The 17396-nt window shown below is 36.0% G+C and overlaps 1 long non-coding RNA gene across 1 annotated transcript in view; it reads left to right on the top strand.

Annotated features, from left to right (window-relative positions):
- LOC107054298 overlaps nucleotides 1-9765 on the top strand; it is an 80595-nt gene extending 70830 nt beyond the window's left edge. Inside the window, exon 6 of the long non-coding RNA XR_001468446.4 lies at nucleotides 9392-9765. This is a non-coding gene — a long non-coding RNA (uncharacterized LOC107054298). The remainder of the gene's footprint in view (nucleotides 1-9391) is intronic.
- The last annotated feature ends 7631 nt before the right edge of the window (nucleotides 9766-17396 follow it).

The following is a 17396-nucleotide window of genomic DNA, read 5'->3' as shown; positions in this document are numbered from 1 at the left end:
ACGTGACACATGGATTGTATCACAAATAAGAAAGCTGAGTGAGACATTTCGGCTGATTATGTCAGCAGTGAAAGACAAATCTGAACAAACGGTTGAGGATGTCAAACAAAGAGCTAGTGATGGAAAGAATATTTTGAAGTGCCAGAGTATAAATTATATTAAAAAGTTTTTTGAAGTTGCCCATAATATATGAAGGAGAATAAATATTAGAATTCTGAGGCATAGAAAAATCTTGGTAAGATACTTAAAGAGCTGTGGCCAGTGTGCAAGAGCAGAATTTACAAAAAGCATCTAGGATGGAGAAGGAAAAAGATAATTAAAGAAAAGGGAAGGAATAGTCTCATAATATGTAGAGTACGACCAAGTTACAATTAGATATTTGTGAGTGATATTTGTAATAAGATAGAAATTGGTGTCAATACAATATAGTTGAATTTACTACAATCTTTCATAGTCTTGAAAGATAGTCTTCTGTTATCTGGTGGAAATTGTATATTTTGGGAGATTATGGCCACGCAAATTGATAGAGCACATTTACAGGAAGTTAAGAATTGCATTTAGGGAAGTCAGTAGAATGGATTTCCATAGTCACAGGAATAGAGCAAGCCAGGTTGCTGTTATCACCTTTGTTTGGTTTAGGATTAGCTTTTGAATTAAAGACTGGAGGGAGAAGGAGGAAGAATTATATTGTGTGAGGAAGTGAAAATATAGTTTCTCAGGTGATATTCTTCATATGGCTTCATTAGAGGAAACCATCAGAGGTTCCTCAGAGAAAATATGACCAATAAGCAGATATTCAGACTGAGCTTCACACGTGGAAGATAAGAAATAACAGTTGTGACAATTTATAGGGGACTGTTAAAAGGCAGTTCAGAGAACTTCAGATAGCTGCTCTTTTGCTTTTTTGCTTTTTCCTCTTGTTTGATAATAGTGCTATTTCTTCTTACCAAATGGAGTCTTTTACTTTACTAAAATTATCTTCAATATAAACTCTTTAAAAATGGAAATATGTGGGAAGTAGCATTCTGGAAAATGTATACAGACCTTTCATATTTAATCTAATGGCTCTAAGTATTTTTTTGAGAATCTGGAGAGGTCAACTTAGTTGAAAGTGCTCTTACAACTGATGGCTAACATACTGCTACTACTTCATAACAAGTTTGAATGCAGTTCTATGTTTGAATGTTCTTAGTGATGTAAATATCAAGTCCTTTCCCCTCGTGTTAAATAGAAAAACTAATTGGGAAATTTTCTAAAACCCTTGATCTCTGTAAAAAAATGGTCAAGTGCCCTCTTTGTATCAGCTGTGTGTTGAGTATGGGATTTTAGTTGTTTGACTTAAATGAAAGTTGTAAACCACTGTAGAAGGAACTTCGATTGATTTGGTTGATGACATACATAGCTTTCTTATCCGTCTGGTATGATGTAGTTGGAGATCATGTGCAAGATGTTTAGCTCTGTTACATATGATTTTCCAAAACAAATGCAGTTTTAATAGTGCAACTGTACACATCACAGTGGTGCAAGGTGCTGCAAAATAGTTCAAATAGCCTAATAAGTAATAGTAAGTTGGATTTTGGACAGCTGCTTGCACACAAGATGTGAAATTATTTTTGACAGAAAAATGTCTAAATGGAATTTGAGGAGATACAGGGTACTGGTATCATTGCATTGACCAGTGTTGCAGTCTGTACCTTAATTTTGATATCCAAACAGTGAGTGCTTCACAGATAAGCTGCCTGCTAATCCATGAGAGCCGTGCTTAGAAAAGAGAGTCATGATTACTGTGAATGGGAAAAAATGAACAGATTTCTGTGATTTCTTGATTTATTGTATCTATGCTAGCTGAGGCAAGGGAAGTACCCAGCTCTTCTATGCCACAGTTGAACTGTGTTTAACAAATAGTGCATTTTTTTTTAATTTTTTTTATACTTAAAGGATTCTATGAATTTTCTCATTTTTTGCTTTTGGAGTGTTGGGTTGGCATGTAAAGAAAACTTTATTCTTATCAGATACTTTGAAAATTATTCAAAGACAACAATGCTTTTATAAACTTTTTATGAAGTTTTAAAAGAATGCAGAGGTAGTCGTATAATTACAGTGATGGATTGATACCCATCTTCTTTATTAGGAAGAAATGTTACTTTAGTCCAATTTCATAATTACTTTAATGTTGATGTAGTTGCAGGGTTTTTTTTTGTTGTTGTTTAAAATAATAGCATGTAATAGAGGGAAAAAAACAACAGCAGAGAAAATAATAGTTGTTCATAAGATGTTACTTCATTTTTTTTCAAGCTGACAGTACGGTACAGAAGTCTGCTAGGCAGAAGAATGCCAAACTTATTTTTATCATTATTGCTATTATTGCTGTTTATTACAATAATGTACTTTAAATTTACAGTCTTGAGCCATCATTGGTATATAACACTATCTGTATAGCTATACGTATTTAATTATTTGTGGAAGGTATTAGTATTGTAAATACAGCTTATCTTTGTTATAAGAGTGGCATTAATAACAGAATTTCATAAATGCCAACATATAGTACGATAATTTCAAGACTCTCTGAAAATATGGTGTATTGTATGTAGCTAAAGATGTTCACAAATGCATGTTTTGTGTATATGGGGAGGGGGAGGAGGGCTGTTTTCTGCTTAGAATGCTTTCTGATGCATAAATATTAGCATTAAATAATTTTGAATATCTTGTTTCCTAAAAAGATTAGTTGCTCTTCTCTACGTGATAAATTGTGCAAGAGTTATTGTTCGCACCAGTCTTCATACTGTATTATTCTGTGCAGCTTTAAATAACCAACTTCAAATATGCTCAGCAAGCTGTTGGGAAAGCTTGGGGAAATCTGAGAGCTGAAGGGCCAATTTGTGCCCTGACTTACATCCTCTGCAAATGCAATGACTTTGTGCTGGTAGTAAAGTGTATGAGGCAGTACAGGATTTGAACTGTGGCATTTAATTTTGATTTAACTTTGTTCTTAAAAATAATAATAATAATCTTTAGTAACATGAAGGAACAGTGTGCCTGTATGTTGCTATTTTGTGCTTAGCATTGTTTGCCCCTCTTTCACGTAGCATCTCAAAATTTACATGAGACATTAAAAAAAGAGATATCTACATGCTTGGCTAGCAGAACTCCAGTTTGCATACTAAGACATAATGAGAAAAATCCTCTGTATGAAATATACTTACCTCATGTGGCCTTACATCTGTTTCATCAAAGAGGTAAGTGAAAGCCAGATCTTTTTTGGGTGCATCTAGATTGTCCTGTCTCAATGAGATGTTTTGCAGTCCATGTTGCTCGGTTAGCAGAGGATAACCCACGTACTATTTGCATCTAAAATTATATTTATGGTGGAGAGAGGCTGTGTAAATTCAGCTTCACAAAATATGGTTTGGATCATCAGAAATCCAGCTACCTTTAGTAATATAAAGTATCAGTGAATCATTTTGTCTGACTTTGTTTCTGGTTCTCTTTAATTGTCCAAGGAATCACTTTTCATGCTGGAAACTAGAGAGACTGAAGAAAACATTCTTTGGAAATAAGAGTCATTTCATTACAATTGGGTATTCTTACCTGTATTTGTTCCCTGATCAAATCCCTTCAGCAAAAGGCCTCCAGTTCTGGTTATTGTTAAGTGATTGGCAGAAAGTGACAAAAGCAATGACATTTGTGCGTAGGCCTAGTATTAATTTTAGCTGTGTCAATAATTTCACACACTAAGTGAAAGTGTTGAACTGAACTGTTTCCACTGAGTTTAAGGACAAAGTGAAGAATTCCACTTTTTTAAATGATCTATGGAAAAAAAGATTAAGGCTATCCACCTTAGAGTAAATAGACACAAGTCTTCTTAATAGTAAGAGCGTAAGGTCAAATAGTACATCTGCCATTTTTTTTCCTCTCTCACTGTTTACCTTGTGCGTGTTTATTGTTCAGGTATTCCCACTGAAATAGGTAGCATTATCATCTCAGCACATGGTAGCTCATCATATGGGCATGGACTTTGTGAAGCAATCCTCATGAATTACTTTCATTCATTTTCTGCTTTCTGTTCTGCTAGGTGCTTACAACCCATCTCACCATTGAAAACAGTAATAATTTCAATGGAAAAAAAAACAAATGCATAATGTTTAATTGCTGTCTAGTCCATGGATCCTCCCATTGTTATTTTCAAGTGAAGAGGAAGCTCACCCCTTCACAACTGCTAAGCTAGAAAACAAATGGTAGTAGAAGAGAGTGAACCAAGTTATGCTACTATGCAGTGTTAGCTACAGTTTGTTTTCATAACAGTTTGACTTGGCAGTAATTGTATTGGAGAAGTCAGTTTTGAGTTACAAGAATCACAAAATTAGCGCATTTTTTTGTGTGATTAGTGACTTTGGAAACAATTGGCAGGAAAACCTTGCTGGCTTTAACCATTCCTTTCAGTTATGGTTATTGCGTAAGCCTAGTTTGGCTCTTCTGCAGTCTTATGTTTTCCAAGCATTCAGTCATGAATTTGAATAGCAGATTCCAGGAGAATTATAAACCATTTGAAATGTTCACTGAACCTGCAAATGCAATGAGTGAAATTATTGGTAGATACCATAGACTAATGAGAAAAATTAATGTGGGTCAGACATAGCTATGGTTAACCTCTGCAACTTGTCTAAACTATAATATGCAAAAAATGCTTCAGAAAAGAACGTAAACTTTGTCAATCATACTTTAGAAAAACAGTTGCTGAAAACAAAACCTTTTGGCTTTCAGATTAGGGTCTCTTCACCACCATATTAGAATTGCCGGCACAATTCTACTGGCAACAAAAAGCCTTAACCTTCTTTATTTCCCTCAGAGCTGTGAAGTCTGTCTCTTAGGATTTCTACTTAAGTAGCCTTTTGAAATTTTTTATAACCTCCTCACATCTGTTAGCCCAGTTGTTCTCTTATGGCCTCTACTACCCCAGACTGCCTTTTGCCTTCTCAAGTAGCTAGAGAAGAGGATGTCGATGAGGACTCCCACTGAGGTATTCTTCATGTACGTGAAGGTTTAAGCCTTCCCAGCATAAGGGGAAGGAAGGCTGAAAACTTCATTTTGCTCTGGTTCCAACCAACCGTTAACAAGTACCATGTTTTTCTGTTTTCTTGTAGAAAGTTTTGGAAACTTACTTCCATACAAGAATAATTTTTGAAAGATCCTTTAAGGAAGCTATTAATTCTAGCATATGGAGAATTTATAATTTCTGCAAGTGTTATGCAGGAGAGACCCTATAATGCGAGCATATGATGCATTTAACTCACATTATAAAATCTGCCTCTATATCTGGCAATGATTTCAAATTTCCTGAGATCTCTATTTAAACTACATCAGAAGTCTAAAGCACAAACCATCAGCTGGAGGGGAGGTAAAGTTATGGTCTGTTATGCTTAGGTAAAAAATAGTAACAGGATATTTTTATTGTTTTGGCAGCAATAAAGCAAGGATGTGTACAGATTCAATACCAATTTTAGCATTTACATAGTTGATGGTCAGTCATTCCTTCTCTTCCCTATGTCCCAAAGACATTGTCTGATGAGTTTCCAAAATACATTTCATCTCAGGATGGTAACTGTCACTCATTCTGCTGGCCAACAGTTTTAGGAGGGTAAGGAACTATTAATTGATATCTGCATGGGGATCTCAGTTGTTATCCCTCCAGGAGCTTCCTTCTCTTAATAATACTGATATGTTTCATTTGATGGTTTTCATAAAGAATTGGGATTCTCCTAGTTGACTCTCACCTCTGACCAACTATCCCAAGCATACCTTTTAAATAGATGCTTAGGAAGTGTTTTGCTCTTTTCCCTTTAGAGTATGGGAAGAAAATACTGTATCTGGGGGCTATGGATCATTCTTGCACAAGTAAAAGGAATGTAACATTGATGAAAATAAGGAAGGATTTTTTAGTGCTGATGCACAAGTATTTAATTCATTTATTTCCCTCAATGTAGCTTATTTTTAAGGTAATATATGCTATTAGAGTTGATTTTGCAGTTATCAGCCAGAAGTAAGTTCACAACACCCTATGTTTCTGTGCCGCCTTCATCTGTATGTGGCTTAACTGTCTCACAGAGAGCTTTGGCAGTTCATGCTCTTTTTGCTTCTTGTTTAACTGTTCTACGGGTCTACAGGAAGTTCTGAAGAAATAAGGATAAAAGAGTGTTTTTTTAACTACAAATCAAATACGTCTCAGATATTAGGGCATTGTTGATGATGAAGACTATTTGTTGTCCTATTATGAAACTTAGTTTTAATAGGTCTAAATTAATTGAACACTGAAAACAGCTCAAATAGTGTTTTTTTTTTGTTTGTTTGTTTTTTGTTTTTTTTTGGTAGGGAGCAAAGTGATCTATGTAGGCCGGCTTCAGAAACTGGCAGAGAGTTGAATTATTTCTGTAAAAGTTTTTATACGTTTTGAAAACTTATATACATTTCCTTTTAAGCTTGGTGTTTGAATACCAAGACTTTAAATGATTAATTGAATTTTTATTGTCTTGTTATAATGGAAAGGTTGACCTTAATTATTATCAGATGAATAGCTTACAAATTAATACAGGAAAAAATGAAGTAAACAATGTATTTAGAAAATTATATTTTATTCTCAAAGTCCTTAGGAAGCTAACATTATAACTTAAAATTGCATCAAATGAAGATGTTTGTAGGCAGTGGTTTTGATTTCTTGCCACCTTCCTTTATTCTCCTCTAAAAAAAAAAAAAAAGGAAAATCAAACACAAAACAGTTTTAGACAAAAGCTGTTTCTATCGTGTTATTTTTTTTTTCCAAGACAAACTCTCAGTGCCCAGACTTTTAAACAATTGCTTTATCCTTGAAAATTAAAATAAAATATTTTCATGTAATCAGTAAATTTTGCTATGGAACTTTACAGCAGCTATATTAAACGATAAGAATAACTACTATTTTGAAATTCTGAACATCATATAATTAGACCAGCCTTTAAGAAATATTCAGAGTTAAGGCACATTAGAATGTATTCCACAACATGGAGACAGCCCTGACAAAGAAACATTATTCTTAGATTTACAATTAATTACCCTTATGTCTATACCTTGCATTCAATTTGCATATCTTAAAAGTGCTGTAAATTTCATAGCACTCCCTTGTTATTTAAGATCATTCCGCTTAGTAAAAGTTTCTATAGTGATAACTTTCTCTTGATTATATAGTTGTGAGGTCAATAAATCTGGCTTTACTTTGCTCTGCAATGTTATAATTTTTCTTTTTTTGTGTATTTTTCATTATTTTGCTCCTTGTTCTTTCTGCCCTCTCATTTATAATCCCCCGAAGAACCAGTAGATAGAGAAGTCTGGCTAGAAGACGAAGTGAGTGGTCAGATTCTCAGATGTTATCTTTTTCCCAGAACGCACTGGTACTGGGTGTCTGACATGTTCTATACATCTTTCTAGTGTCAACCTCATTAAACAAATACAACTTGATCTATAGCTCTCAAGAAATGAAATTTCATGCAATGAATTTTCTGTATTCCAGTTTGTGTTCTCCCACTCCTTTCTGCTTCAGCAGAAATTCTGTGCATTCTTGACTTCTAGTATAATGTTGTGCCATCATTATTGATAAGTTTGTACCCTGAAATTGATCAGTGTTTATCTCTTATTTAAAGAAATACCCATCTTTGAAGCTCACAACTTGATGTTTGTTGCTTTCTAAAGAAGAAACCATTGCCACTATAGTGGATGTGATATACCATTTAGAGTGTCATTCAGTATGTTTCATCTGGTCAGATATGTATGTGCTTCTGCTCTGAATATTAGACATACCTGTTGCAACATACTTGTCCTAGTCTTCCATAGGTAATGATGTATAAATGCACTGGAACTGTTATATGGCCTAATTCAAGGTTAACACAGTATCCTGTAAACCAGAAGGACTTTTAACACTTTGCCAGAAGAGTAAATACTGCTTTCAGCCTTTCCTCCACTCCCTTCAGCTTAAAAGAGTTTTAAAAAGAAATGTATTTTCAAACTAAAATAAACCTTCTTTAATGAGACCATATATTATTTACAGAAAAATGCCACGAAGCTCAATTAGTACTGGTCTCACCACTGGGTAGAATTGAAGTTTTTGAATTTTTTTAATGTAGTTCATTGAAGTCATTTACTGAATCTGGGGCAATACTCTATTTTTAATCAAGTTTAAAGATATAATGCATGAGAAAACATTAAGACACTGTATGGATTTTGCGTTGCTGCAAAAACACACAGACAAAAGCATGAAATTTATGCAACTTCTTTCTTTAACTAAGAAAAATTGCTTGAACGTTATTTTAAACAGGTAATTCCTTACTTCCACCTCTCAATATTATTAATTGGTTGATTATTAGGGTTCCTGTAGAAGCTATTATTACAGTCTTTTTTGTTTAATATTTTACTAAGTAACAGTATTATTTAAAACTAGTTTGCCGGACAACAGCAGCCATTAGCTGCTGCATTGGCTATTGCCCGGAAACAGATGTATGATAATGGAAAGCAGAACTATTGTAAGTAACAACTAGATATACTTCATACAGTAAACAAAAACTCAGAATGCAGTATTTCAAATGCTTTCCTATTGAGCTATCCAGTTGTCATGAACTTTAATGCTGAATATATATGTTTTTAAATTAAAGAATCTTTTTTTTTTTTTTTTCCTTGGGGCAAGATTTAGCAAGTGTATTAATCTATGCTTCTGAATTTCTCTCAGGCCTCTTAATATTTAGTTTTGAGGATCTAAAGTAGCTGCGTTTATCCTGATTTTTATGGTCTTGACACAAGCAAATGTTGAATATTGCTATATTCTATTTGATTATAATATTACATTTCTATTAAAATGATTTTTAAAAACCTTCTCAAAAACCCAATAACACTATTTCAAGGAATATAACATGGTAGTAGAGATTATCTACCCCTAGAATACCTTGGCGAAAATATTCAAGTAGCAAGAGTTTTTCTAGTCTTATGTCCTATATACATCTGTTAAATTACTCAGAGATCTCATTAAATAAAGCTAATGTACTTGTAAAACAGTAGGGAGAGACAGTATATCATTGTAACTGTTAGAAAGAGCCATTCTGGCGAGGAGGGAGCCAAGAAGGCTAGGTGTATGCTGGTCAGTGTAGATGTTTCTAGGCCATAAATCTTGGCCCCTTCCTGCCTAGTTATTGTGTATTTCTTTAGGTGAGAGATTGATTGTAGCAATGGAAGATGAATTTGCCCACAGACCTTTTCTTTCTTTTTTTTCCCTTTTTTCCTTTTTCTTTCTTTTTTCTTTTTTTTTTTTTTTTTACTCCTGATGCCTCGCCAAGGTGATAATGCTTTTTTTTTTTTTTCTTGCAATCATTTGTTTTAGATTAAAAGCATGAAAGAGCGCAGAGAAACACAGGAAAGCTTGTCTCTGCAGTCAGGCGACGATGAGGACATGAAGATGTATAACTGTCCCAGGTGTGAGAACAGCACAGTTTACCCCCTCAGGACTTGTAACAGGCTTGCCTGAAGGAGAGTGAAATAGGGTAAGATTTGAGAAAGAACTCTGGCATTTCTTTATTGTGCATGGTAGTTTAATTTGTTAAGTGTTGCTAAGTTGTGCAATAGTGCTACTGTAATATTCGTTACTTGTCTACTGCTGAGCTAATCATTTAAGAACCACCCACCCCTCTGCCTCCATTTATTCTACGTACTGAATGTGGAGGGGCATACTTTCCATGAATATATATAGATACTGAATTTATAAGGATCAATATAGTCACAAATGTTGTACAACATGTCAGGATATCATAAAAAGCAGGCAGTTCTATATAAAATACTAGCTTAATCTTGGAGATTTTAAAGCCTCATTAAAATGTGGATAAAGTCCATATATGGAATGGCAGCATTCAAAAGGTTGAAGTTGTATATCTGTGGTGCAGAAATTTTAACCATTACATTTGAATGTCAGTCGACTCATTTGATCACAGATGATATTAACATGTAAAAAGTTAAGACGATGAGATGCGTCGTGTATATCATATAGACCAATAGGATTGTTGTTTAAGGCTTGGGAGTGCCATAAATAACCTTAGTCCTTAATGCGTAAAAATTTTAACACAGATCTGATGGTAGGTGCATCTTACAGTAATTAAGTCTTATATCATGGGACTTCCAGGTGAACTTTATAACTTCTGCTAAGGAGACATCTCACGTCATAATTAGGCAGAAAAACTGGGTTGTGAAGTCATGTTTCCTTGTGCTGGAGAGAATGAGAGAGCGCTGTTGAGGCTGGGATGGGAGCCTGGTTAGAACAGAACGGGCACTTCTTAAAACCAGGAGGGCCCGTCTGCATCTGCTAGTGACATTCAACGCTGAAAATTGCAAATATTCAGGTTCTTGTATGTTTCTGTAATGTAGCTGCCCTAGTTTTGCAGATGGCTAATTTTACTAAAAAGTGGTAGCATTTGATCCCACTTGCATTGTTGTTTGCCAGATTTGCAATAATTTGACAGTGTGTTGTACAAATCTGCTTGGTAAAACTATCTGGTAGTAACAATATGAGGATGCCGACTGCTTTTTCATGGAGAAACTTTGAAAGTCAAGCAAATACTTTTATCTTGACCTTTCTGCAACACTGCCCCATATTCACTCGTTGTCAGCACATGTTTGTCTGCAGTCATTCGTCACTGCCATCCGTCACTCCTCTGCCATTCCCATCAGTCCCATTATCTGGGATCAGGAGAGAGCTGAGGATGTAGCCTGAAGGATCATTAAACCTCAGCTTCCAGGTACTGCAGGTAGTCCAGGTGGTCTGTTGTTATTTATAATAAAGAAACAACACAGCAGAACTGCCTGGCAGCGGCCCATGAGGCCTTGTGAAAGGACGGGCTGAGGGATGTCATCACTGAAGGACAGCTAAAAGTGGACTTTCTTTCTCCCACACTGTAAGCAGAGAGGATTTATTGAACATCTGTTCGGTACATGGCTGGGAAGATTGATTAATTTAATTGCTCACACTTTGCTTAAGTAACATTTGAATACTTAATGTCAGGTTTGAAGGATATTACAACATTTACCCACATACCTTTTTAAAGAGGCAGTTTCTTGTTGCTTTTTGTGTCTTTTGAGGATATTCAAAGGCATCCTTGCCCAAAAGTCCAGGAAAACCTTACCAATTGGGAAAAACTGCTTCCTCTCATAAAAGCAACCAGTTATTTTTTCACATTTTGCTCATTGTAATAAATCATTCATGTAATGAGGTTGGATTGTCCTCACTGAATGGTGGTAATTTTCCTTCTGGTATCCAGTATAGAAGACAGTTCAGTTCAGTGTATTATATATTTCTTTACCCTTTAATATAATATCGTAGTCATTTTGAAGAAATAGATGAGATAAAGCCACAATAATTTACTGCATATTCTATTCAGAGAGCATATTTGGGAAGAAATTCCTGAGATCCTTTCGAATCCCACCCATCTAATGAGGGAGAAACATTAAGCAGTAGGACATTCTGTGTTGCTTGTTTTTATATATTCTGTTATCAAGTTTATCACTAGTATGCCCAAATATGATAAAATCTAACAGAAAGTATTAATGATCATATAGAGTAGCTGGCAAGAAAAACTAAACCTTTCCCAAATATACCACGGTTAACCTCATTTTAGAATAACAAATGTTGATATTATTGCCTGTACATCTGGTAACAATGTCTGTGACTACTAGCCAACGTTGACTGTTTAGAGATAAAGGTGAAGCTCCTTGTTTTGCTGCAGTGTAGAACTGGCTTTGCATTTGTCATCATCAAATGTTAACCTGAAAAAAAGCAGACTGATAGATAGAGGTTCACATTCAAAGACTGATCCTGTACGGTCTTTTCCATCCTGAAAGTGATTTTTTTTTCCATCCTCAATTCTCTAGTAAAGATGTTCTTTGATCTCTCTGTACAGCAGTTCATTTTAACTCTGATAAACAGTAGATATTCTATTAGGTACAAGATCTTCAAATATTTGTCTTACTTTGTGTGTAATTTGCTTTGGAACTGTTAGTACAATAAATAGTAAATGATACTGGCTTACATAGCCATGTATTTTTATTGTCAAAGATAACATATATAATATTCTCACAACAATGCTTAACTCTGAGAGGGCAGGGATTTAACACTACTACATGACTAATTTACTACCTTCGAACATAAAAAGAAGAGCTTAGAAAGAAAGGCCTCATATGAGGCTGCATAAAACGGCAGTGGTGCTTAATAACGGCACTGGCATTTTGTTAGCATCTCTACAAGAAAAAAATCGTCTTAGGGAAGGATAATCTACAGTCAAATCTGATTGAAGTCAAAAGAAACATTGGCTGATTTCTTTGAAAGATGCCCGTCTGTCCCTGAATTTGACTGTACACAATACATCCTGCAACAACGAGTCAGATTGTCAAGGCCAGAACCAGGTGCCTATGTTACTTGTATCCTTCTACATCAGTCATACTGTAGGGAGCAGACAATTAATTCTGGAGCAAAATTGAAAGTCAGAGGCAGAGTGTGAAAGAACAGAATGACAATAATAAAGTGCCCCTGCCTCACATTAATCTCCCTCACTTCAGGGCTGTCAGAGGCGGCCTGGCGGTGACTAATGCCAAGCTTTGCATACAGTGGTCACAGACATGAGCAGCATGCTCCCTTTACAGCATCCGCGATTCGCTTTGTTGAGTTTTTGACTCCTGCGGAATCATTGAAAAAACATAGCCGCTGGTCATAGGTAGCAGGACGAAGTTCCTTCATCATACACCTATTGATCGATGGGCAGCATTCCCAGGCTTGACTTGAAAAAAATGGAATCCTGACAAATACAGGGAGATTAAACTAACTTTTTGAATGGATGAGCTCAGCAGATAAGGGTTAATAAGTTTAGCTTTGAGGAAGTGCATATCATGTGCATGTCCAAGCATTGAGACAAAATGATCTTGCACCTCTATAGACACACTAATCCATTAACATTGCAAAAGACTTTGATACACATTTGGGAATTGTGTTCCATTGATTTTATTGTCATCTTTTTGCACAAATAGTAAATAGGGTAACATTTAAGGAACGGTGTAATTATTCCCGAAAAGCAAGACATCAATGTAAAGTTTATTGTTGCGGACCAGACATTTTGACAGGAATACTGTAATATCCCAGAGGTGTCACTGGGTTACTGAAAAGGTTAAAAAATGGTGCATTGTGTCGGAGAAGAAAGGCAGTAACAACAAACAGCATTCAAAAAATTACAGGCACTTCTGCAGGAAAGTGGAAATGTGTCATGTAACAACATACGGCTTCTGTAAGTGGATTGCTGCACTGAGGAAGAAAGTGAAACCTATCTAATGAAAATGCTTCCTCCACTATCAGTGTTTCAAGGTTCTGTCTCATAATTTAGAATGCAAAAATAACTTTCCTCTCCAGATCCTCCTTCTGTGTGTGCAAACCCCACACGTACCAATGTGTTGTGGACTTTGATAGGGCTGTGTTGGAAAATTTCATTTATCTTCTCTGATAATCATGGGGGAAAAATCCCATACAGGACTGTACTTGCCAGGCTATGCTGGTTGTTCCTTACTAGACGTGTATATATACTAAATCAGCAGGACAATAGTATTTTTATGGAGTGTTATTTGACAAGGAGAAAAGTATTTGGTGTCGTGCATTGTAGCTGCCACCACAGAAGCATTCATTAGAATCTGAATGAGAAGAGGGAATGGATATGCAGCAGTTTACTGAATGTAACTGAGAAAAACATGAATCATAGAATCACCAACGTTGGAAAAGTCCTCCAAGATCATCCAGTCCAACCATTCACCAACCATCAGTATAACCCCACTAAACCATGTCCCTTAGTACCACATCTAAACATTTCTTGAACACCTCCCTGGGCAGCCCATTCCAGTGCCAGACTACCCTTTCAGAGAATAAACTTTTCCTATTATCCAGTGTGAACCTCCCCTCATGCAACTTAGTCCTATTGTTAGTTATGTGGGAGAACAGGCTGACACCCACCTTACCACCACCTCCTTTCAGGTAGATGTAGAGAGTGATGAGGTGTCCCTTAAGCCTTTTCTCCAGGCTAAACAATCTCAGATTCCTCAGCTGCTCCCCTCGTCAGACTTGTGCCCTTCACAGCTTTGTTGCTCTTCTCTGGACACACTGTAGTGCCTTGATGTTTTTCTTTTAGTGAGAGGCCCAAAACTGAACACAGCACTCGAGGTGCTGCCTCACCAGGACTTAGTACAGGGGGATGATCACTTCCCTGCTCCTGCTGGCAGCCCTATTTTTCATACAAGCAGGGATGCCACTGGCCCCTCTTGGCCACCTGGGCACACTGCTAGCTCAGGTTTAGCCAAATGCTGATCAACACCCTTAGGTCCATTTCTTCTACAGTCTTACAGCCACTCTGCCTCCAGCCTATAGCTTTGCTTGGGGTTGTTGTGGCCAAAGTACTTTATGTTTAAGTATGTTGCTGTTTAGCATTCTAGAGGACTAGGAAAGAAACACACAGGTTCTCTCGTATACTGAATATAGCACATTATTTAATCAGGAACTGAAAAGTAATTGTAGTAACATTTTGAGCCTTACGCAGTGCCAAGAACCATGTTTAGTTTTTTCTTTTTTTTTATAAGCAAACCTATTTCTATTAACAAGCTTATTTTCATTAACTTAATGCACCATCTTAGTATTTCCCATAGTTTTTTTCAAGCTGCTTAACTGGATATTTAATTGTCTTTTTTTAAGACGACAGTAGGAAGTATAAAATCTCCATCTTAAGCCATTAGTATGGTTTGAATCTGAGAACCTGAGTGTGGACAATTTTATGCTTGTTTGAGAAAAAGGAAGTCTGGTACCTGGCAGCAGACTTATAGCCTTCACTTGGACTAGCCATTTCATGTATTGCAAAACATACTTTACAAGCATAAGGAGGTGTATGTATATGTTATATGCCAGACATTTCCAAGAATATTGCTATGAGAACATTGAACAATGTCAGTCACTCATCTGAGTTAAATTTAATTCTAAATTCTAGGTTGCTTAAACAGAAAACAGTTTATGGTGGTGATGGCGTTTTGGGAGTTTGGTTTTGGGACATAGGATACACCTTGGTTTGTGCATTTACAGGCCATATTACTCTCTCGTGGTTGTTTTGCAAGTTCTTACTGGCAGAAAGAATTCACACTTCAGGTTCATTTGGAGGTACTTTTTAATGGACAGATTAGTGTTGTGTTAGTTACACAGCTTCTGAGATTTTGTAATAACTGAATCATGACAGTGGAACCTCAGAGCATGTTCTGCCAAACACAGCATGACTAAATGGAAATATCTTTAATTAATTTATCTTTAATTACTAAATTAAAGTAATTCTTATTTAATCTGTTATTGAAGTAGCCTTATCTGGTTTGTGATGTAGAATGAATAACTAAATGAATAAACTAAAGGCAGAAAATGTCTGAATTGTAGTTATGATAACCTAAAAAAAAAATCTTTTTGGATCCAGCCAGTTTAATCTGAGGCATGTGCAGGTATTTAGACCTGAATTTTGCATTGGGAAAATATTGAGAAACGCTCATAATATCAGTAATTTCTCATGTAGTGTGTTAGACTTAACCTCAGTCTGTTCATGGATAATCCTGCTCTATGGCTCCGTAACTGTTAATGAGAACGAGTAGTGAAGTCCCACAACTTATCTCAACTGGAAACCCAGCAGAGCTGCCACTAATAAATGGTGAATATAGTATTCCCCTGTTCATATCCAGTGCCTTTGGTGTTTCTCAAATGAGGTGCAGGTTTGCTTTTCAGAGCTATGTAAAATGTATATTTTGCATGGTTTTACCAGTTCTGAAAAGAGTCACCGTTAGGGAGCTGTCAATTGAAACAGCATTGTTTAAAAGTTTTGAATAAAGTATTGGGGTATGAATCCTGCCTCCTCAGCTGACCTAGATGTGCTATGTCTAATTATGTCCATGATGCATACTTTTAAATGCTTCTTTTTCTTTGACACCAATAAATTTATTCTATTTCTTTTTAGTTGACTGGAAAAAAAATATGATTTCCCCATTTTTTTCTTCGTTGTATTCTATAGAGATGTAAGATGTCTGGCTTCTTTACTATTCTACCATGAGAAATAAGCTGCACCTGGAACTTCTGGGTTTTATCTTGTAGGAACCATGAAGAACTTACAATAAGTGAAATAACAGCACTAGAGAAGAAAACTAGAAAATTACAGTCTTGCTTTCTGCTTGATGGTAGAGAATCTGGGTTTTGCTGACACAAATCACTCTCAGTTTAGGAGGTGATCAAGACAGAAAGATGCTCCCAAACTTTCTAAACTGAAGGTGCATCGTCTTGCAGCAGGTACAGCTATTTTGTCTACAGATGGGGACACACTGCTAATTCTATAACAATAAAATCTGCAGACAATTCGAGGGGCACTGACTGTTTTCCCTGCAGCTAAGAAGAAAAAGCTTGAATTTTACCCTTCAGGCTGAAAGATTAAGAGGTGCTTAGCTGCTCAAATTGCATTCCCAGTTCTACACACAGTATTGGTCCATGCTATGTTTGTTTCATTTTGAAGCAGAGAGAAATTAATGGAGCTTCTACCTTAACATCTAATAAGGAGTGAGAATCCTATACAATTTTAGAAATCAATATATTTGCAAATCAGTATAATTTTGCAATACAACATATGAATGTTTGCAAAACAAATTCAGGAAAAATTGTGTTTTATCAGTGAGTGTTTTAACCTCACCATGCTATGTCCAACACATGTGAGTGTTGCTTTAGTATGATGTGAACTCTTCCTCATAGTTGTGCCAATGTCAGTTGTTTACAGTGATATGTGCTCACTATGATATTTTCACTGTTACATTCTGTTTCTTTCTCTCCTGTTTTTCCTTCCCCCTCACCCCCAGGTCATAGTGAGAGGTAACTAAACCCATAAACATGGAACCAGTCACTGAAGAAAAGCAGTGCTACCCCTTAAATGTGATTAATATGTTTGTTCTTCATGATACAAATAGGACGTTGTCACATGATCTTACTGGGAAAAAAATAGACTTGCTCTTCATTTTGTTTTAATCAGTTAATAGCAGTTTTTTCCTTCAGCCCTTTAGTGTGGTTTTCAGGCAGTATTGACCAATAAGCATTTGTATTGCTTTTCTTTGATTAGAAAGAAAGTGAAGAATACAGGAAAAAATGTCTGAATGGGAGTCATTGCTGAATATTCATTAAGTAAGATGTCAGATCTTAAGATAATTCAGGTGGGAAGGAATGCCTGGAGATCAGGTAGTCCAGTCTCCAATTCTACTGCTTCAGTAGTAGTTATGATTCCCCTTATTTAAGCACTCCTGAAACTCTGCGTTCG

The sequence above is a fragment of the Gallus gallus genome, chromosome 11 (assembly GCF_016699485.2).
Source record: "Gallus gallus isolate bGalGal1 chromosome 11, bGalGal1.mat.broiler.GRCg7b, whole genome shotgun sequence".
Lineage (NCBI taxonomy): Eukaryota > Metazoa > Chordata > Aves > Galliformes > Phasianidae > Gallus > Gallus gallus.
The sequence above is the reverse complement of the archived record's forward strand: the minus strand, read 5'-3'. Positions and strand labels throughout refer to the sequence as shown.